Genomic DNA, 6,968 nt, shown 5'->3' with positions numbered 1-6,968 from the left:
TCTTCCATGATAATGATTGTTTCCAGGTCCTCACCTACCTTCGTCTCTTTGTCAATTACTGGCATGTTAATCATGTCCTCCACTGTGAAGACCAATACAAAATACCTGTTCAATGCCTCAGCCATTTCATCATACCCCAAAACTAAGTGCCCCTTTTCATCCTTTAAAGGACCAACATTTACTTTAGCCACTCTTTTACATTTTATATATTTATAGAAACTTTTGCTATCTGTCTTTCTATTCTATGTTTTTTTTCTCATGTTCTATCTTAATTTTCTTAATAGCTCTTTTTTGGCTTTTGGTTGTCCTTTAAAGTTTTCCCAATCTTCTAGTTTCATGCTGTTTTGGCCACTTTGTATGCCCTCTCTTTCAATTTGATAGCCTCCCTTATTTCCTTCGACACCCATGGCCGATTATACCTTTTCTTATAGTTCTTCCTTTTTGCTGAGCACCTTGAGAAATTGTTTTTCAAGTCCTCCACTGCTCGCCAATTGTCCCACCATAAAATCTTTTTTGCCAGTCTACTTTAGCCAAATCCTCCCTCATTCTATTGTAGTCTCCCTTGTTTAAGCACAGGACCCTGGTATTGGATTTTCTCATCACACCCTCCAACTGTATTCTAAATTCAACCATACTGTGATTGCTCCTTCCAAGAGGATCTCTACGTATGAGGTTATTAATTATTCCTGTCACATTACACAGGATCGGGCCTACGATAGTTTTCTCTCTCATCGGTTTCATAACATATTGTTCAAGAAAACTACCATGGATACGTTCAACGACTCCTCCTCAAGGATTCCCTGACCAAGCTAGTCTGATCAATCGACATATAGATTAAAATCCACCATGATAATTGCTGTACCATTTTCATAAGCATTAATTATTGCTTGTTTTATTGCCCACCCCAATGTGGTGTTATTATTTGGTGGCCTATAGACTACCCCTATCAGTGACTTTTTCTTCTGAGAATTTCTAATTTCCACCTAAATGGATTCAACCTTATTTGCCATAAAACCTGTATCATCTCTCAGCACTGCCCTGATGTTGTCTTTAAATATCAGAGCTATACCACCTCCCTTACCTTCCTGTCTGTCCTTCCAAATAGTCTGATACCCCTAGATATTTAACTCCGTAATGGATATTAAATAATATTCATTCCCAATTATTTGCGCTATTACATCATCAACCTTGTTATGAATGCCACGAGCATTTGCGTAAAGTGCCTTTATGCTAGCTTTCTTACCCTTATGATTTCCAGCATCTCTAATAATATTCCCTGAGTTATCCTTACTTTTTACCTCTTTCATAGTCTGCCTTGAACTTAAATGTTCCTGCGCACATGCTAACCCGCTTCTTACCTTTTTATTTATCATCATACTTCCTGTCATTTTCCCTTTCCCTTCACCGTGAATGATAAGTTTAAAGCCCTAGTAACCACCTTATTTATCCTTTTCGCTACAACATTGGTTCAAGATTGGTTCAGGTAGAGACCGTCCCATTGGTACAAATCCCCAGCCCCAGTTCCAAAACTCATACCAATGCCCCATGAAATGAAACCTCTCTTTCTCACACCATTCCCTTAGCCATGGGTTTACTTCCCTAATTTTCTTATCCCTTAGCCAATTTACACATGGCTTAGGTAGTAATTCGGAAATTATGACTGTTGTGGACCTGTTCCTTAATTTTGTTCCTAGTGTTTGATAATTCCCAACAGCTCCTCCATCCTCATCTTGCCTATGTTGTTTGATCCAATGTGGACCACAACAACTGGATCCTCCCCCTCCCGTTCCAATACCCTTTCAAGCCAGTCAGAGATGTCCTGCACCCTGGCACTGGTCAGGCAATACACCATGTGGGGTCAATGTTTAAGAATCAGGGATTACCCATTGAAAATGATGATTAGGTGCACTGTTCGGGTTGAGAGTCTTTGGAACTCTCTTCCTGAAAAGGTGATGGAAACAGAGTCTGTGAATGTTTTTAAGACAAAGATAAATAGATTTCAACTAAACAGGGTGTAGTTGGTGGTGAAAGGTTACCAGGGGTTGTCAAGGAACATGAATTTGGGGTTACAGGTAAATCAACTCATTGAAAAGTGAAGGAGGCTGAAGGGGCTAAGAGGTCTTATCCTGCAACTAATTCATATGTTCATGTAAAATTTAGACATATCAGCCATACTGTAAATCATCATCTACACAAACATGGGATGTCCATCCTGACAAGTCACCACAAATGTTTGGTGAATATAATCCATAACAGTTAGAAATTCGATAGTGATGTCAGTTTCCGGTAATAATCCTCAAGCTCAAAGCCATAAATGATCAGCCCTCAGGTTGGAAAGGGACTACAATTAACTCTACCTTTTGTGTCAGCATTTGTCTGTTTGCACACGGGCAAAAAGACTTCTATTAAAACCAAAGTCTCAGAAAGGAGTCAGCAAGATTTAAGGCATAATGAGATAAGGTCATTGGAGACCAGTTTCAATCAGGAGACAAAAGTTATTATAAAAGTGAAGGAGTCAAAGAGTGGAGAAGATTGGGAATGACTATTGGAAAAGATAGAAAAATGATAACTGTACAGCGCTGACACTAAAATTGCTCAGATTTACTCTGTGAAGTCGTTTGGTATGGATTACAACTTTGCAGATTCTAAACGGCTTATAGAAAGTAATGAGGAACCCTGGTTATTTATTACAACAATATGTTGCACAGCTATGAGATTGAGACTGCAGCAATTAACAATTTGTCTGACAAAAGACAGTTCAGTTCTGATGATCACAGTGAGGCCATCAATCCCAAAGATGATGAACCAAATGGAGTACTGAAATCAAATATTTATTTTGAAGATGCGGGTCAATTGAGAAATGTGACTATTGTAAGTAGAATATGGATAGCCACTGGAAAATGTAACAACCGATTAAATGTATTGGTGAGGTGAACTTTTACCAGACGTGTGCTCATATACTGAATGAGGCAGCTGAAGACATTCCTGGACATGAAACTGCTCTTTGTTAAATTAGAGGTTCAGCACAAGTTCCAGTTTCTGCTCTTTCATTCTGAATTCTCTCCCGATCCAGAAGCCAATACCTTATTGTAGAAAAACTCAGATTGACTTTTTTTACAAACTGACGCCAAATTAATACAATACTCAGTTAATAAATTGCAACAAACACTACCGACCAGGTGCAAAACATCCAGATATTTAATCTTAGTTACACACCACCAAGTTGTTAATTCACCCGATTAAAAGACACTACCTATCAGGGGCAGTGTAAGTTTGCACATTCTTCCTGTGTCTGCGTGAGTTTCTTCTGGGTGTTCAGGTTCCTCCCACAATCGGAAGATGTGCAGATGAAGTGAATTGGCCATGCTGAATCGCTCATAGTGTTAGGTACATTAGTCAGACGTAAACATAGGGTAGGGGAATGAGTCGGGGTGGGTTACTCTTCAGAGGGTCAGTGCGGACTTGTTGGGCCGAAGGGCCTGTTTCAATACTGAAGGGATTCTAACCTAATCTAGCAATAACAAAAGCAAAAGATGGGGAAAATAATGAAAGAAAAGAAATCAAACTGTATTAGAGGGGAAATAATGCACCCAAACCCCATGGTGCCCAGCTCTCCAAAAAAGACAGATTAATTTATTTTACTTTTCTAAAACCCAACACTGAATCACCTGTTTAACTATTTAAACAAATGAATTACAAACACTGCCCACCAATCATTACAAAAAATGGAGGAAATGTAGTAAAAGAGGAAGGGAACAAAATCAAAATACTGTAGTCCTTGAGGGTGAGAAAATGCACTCCAGCCCCACAGCACCTTTCAGGTATCTTTATGATGCACATGGGTGACTTTCTGCAAGGTGGGAGCAGTGAATACACTTAAGTCAAAATTCAAAGCGGAAGTCATGATTTTAGGTTTTTAAGTACATTGAATTGGTAATCAGGCAGAATGGATTGAGCATTGCTTTGCATCAGCAATCTCACTTAGAATACGTTATTCTGGATTAGAGGTGCTGGAAAAGCACAGCAGTTCAGGCAGCATTCAAGGAGCAGTAAAACCGACGTTTTGGGCAAAAGCCCTTCATCAGGAATACAGGCAGAGTGCCTGAAGGGTGGAGAGATAAATGAGAGGAGGGTGGGGGGGGGGGGGGAGAAAGTAGCATAGAGTACAATAGGTGAGTGGGGGAGGGGATGAAGGTGATAGGTCAGGGAGGAGGGTGGAGGAATCGTTAGCCCCATTGCAGACAGTCAAAGTAAAATTTCAACAAAAGGTGCAGGGGCTTCTAAAACTGACAAGTGGACAATACTTCTTATGTGATGGGCTCTCAAATGTGGTAGGATTTATTTGAGAGAATGAGGTCAGTGTTGTCCTTTAGCTTGGAAAGCTTTAAAGATCAGAAGATCAGAAACTCTCTCTCTTACTGAGTTCATAGATATGACATTTTATTTGCTAAAATATTGGAAGAAATTCTAAAATGTGATTGAGTGCTCCATCACTAATAAGTTACTGTGAGATATTATACATTTGGCAAAATGCCTGAATGAGAAAGGAGTGAGGATTGATATTCATGATTTGGAGGAACTGGTGTTGGTTTGGGCTGGACAAAGTTAAAAATCACAGAAACTCAAGTTATAGTCCAATAAGTTTATTTGTAAACGGTAGCTTTCGAAGTGCTGCTCCTTCATCAGGTGGTTGTGAAGCAGGATCATACGACACAGAATTTACAGCAAAAGATTACAGTGCCATGCATTTGAAATGATAAATTGAACAAACCTAGGTTAAGTCTTTCATCTTTTAGAATGGGTTTGCTGGTTTTGGTTCTTTAATATGTACATCTCAGAACTTCTGTAAGTCACATTCTCAAGGTTTTATAACAAAAGGTACCATCTCAGCTCAGACAATTCATTAATGGTGTTGTTAATTTCTTTTCCAGAGGTTTCACGCACAAGATGCAATTTGCACATACCAACTTCTGCAAACAGCTAAAGTTTATTGAAGCCTGTACAAGCTAGGTGACCCCTTTGACCCTCTTTGCAGGTGTGGGAAGTTGAGTCAAAGAGTCCTGAATGAAGAAAACACATCCCCTTTATATCAGTTAACTGGTAATGCCCACAGATACTTTGGCCCCAAAGACAACCCCAGCCATTCACTCACAGTCACATCTTACTCCTGGTACAATGGTAAAACGAGATCATCCTCAGAGATAATGCAAATGTAAGTGCCCTAATCCTGGGGAATCATTATGAAGATGATTTCCTAACTCAGTGATTCCCCAAGACAATGTAGGTGTGATATACCTAGCTTCAGGGGATGGCTAGAAAGAATTTCTGAATTGAAGAGATTGAATGAAGTTTAATTTGATAATAGTAGGGTGAGTAGTAGCAAACAACTGTCTAATTGGAATGGGGGTCATTCACAATCTTGCCTGACTGTCGTCCTCACCCTCTTCCAGAATGTTCAGTTAGTGCAGTTCAACTCTTTAAGATTACGTTATTGTCTAGAGAGATATTCCAATTTAATCTTTTAACATAACAGTGTGAAGTTAAAGTCTGTCTGTATCCCGATCGTGAGTCAGACTGGCTCTATTTTTAAAGTGGAATTTACAAAATATTACATGGATTGACTGCCTGCACGTTATGAGGTAAAAACAATGACTGCAGATGCTGGAAACCAAATTCTGGATTAGTGGTGCTGGAAGAGCACAGCAGTTCAGGCAGCATCCAAGGAGCAGCGAAATCAATGTTTCAGGCAAAAGCCCTACATCAGGAATAAAGGCAGAGAGCCTGAAGCATGGAGAGATAAGCTAGAGGAGGGTGGGGGTGGGGAGAAAGTAAAATAGAGTACAATAGGTGAGTGGGGGAGGGGATGAAGGTGATAGGTCAGGGAGGAGAGGGTGGAGTGGATAGGTGGAAAAGGAGATAGGCAGGTAGGACAAGTCCAGACAAGTCATGGGGACAGTGCTGAGCTGGAAGTTTGGAACTAGGGTGAGGTGGGGGAAGGGGAAATGAGGAAACTGTTGAAGTCCACATTGATGCCCTGGGGTTGAAGTGTTCTGAGACAGAAGATGAGGCGTTCTTCCTCCAGGCGTCTGGTGGTGAGGGAGCGGCAGTGAAGGTGGCCCAGGACCTCAATGTCCTCGGCAGAGTGGGAGGGGGAGTTGAAATGTTGGGCCACGGGGCGGTGTGGTTGATTGGTGCGGGTGTCCCAGAGATGTTTCCTAAAGCACTCTGCTAGGAGGTGCCCAGTCTCCCCAATGTAGAGGAGACCCATTGTACTCTATGCTACTTTCTCCCCACCCCCACCCTCCTCTAGTTTATCTCTCCACGTTTCAGGCTCTCTGCCTTTATTCCTGATGAAGGGCTTTTGCCCAAAACATCTATTTCGCTGCTCCTTGGATGTTGCCTGAACTGCTGTGCTCTTCCAGCACCACTAATCCAGAAGATGTCTGCACATTATGCATTTTTGAGCAAAATAGAATGTATTTGCAAATATAATTCCGCAAATATAAATTCACCCCATAAAATTACTTGCATGTGCATGCAGGAGAGAGGGAGAATGAGAGAGTGAATGTGTGAATGTGAGTGAGTGTGTGTGAATGTGAGTGCATGTGAGACAGTGTATGCTTGACTGTGTACAAGCTTGGTAAAATGTGTGTGTGTGTGTGTGTGTGTGTGTGTGTGTGTGTGTAGTGCAGTTGGGTCACCTGTAGTGTGACATGGACCCACGGTCCTGGTTGAGGCCATCCTCATCCGTACCAAATTTGGCTATCAGCCTCCGCTCAGCCACTTTGCATTGTTGCCTGTCCTGAAGTCTGCCTTGGAGTGACCCAAAGGCCTGAGGCCGAAAGTCCCTGACCACTCATATGCACATCCATAAATCCCCCATGTTCATACCCACTCACACACCCTCTACAGCCTTATACCCCATCACATACTTTACCAACCTTGCACACAGGCAAGCATACACTCTC

This window comes from Hemiscyllium ocellatum, chromosome 16, assembly GCF_020745735.1.
Source record: "Hemiscyllium ocellatum isolate sHemOce1 chromosome 16, sHemOce1.pat.X.cur, whole genome shotgun sequence".
NCBI classification, from domain to species: domain Eukaryota; kingdom Metazoa; phylum Chordata; class Chondrichthyes; order Orectolobiformes; family Hemiscylliidae; genus Hemiscyllium; species Hemiscyllium ocellatum.
Note: the sequence above shows the minus strand (reverse complement) of the source record.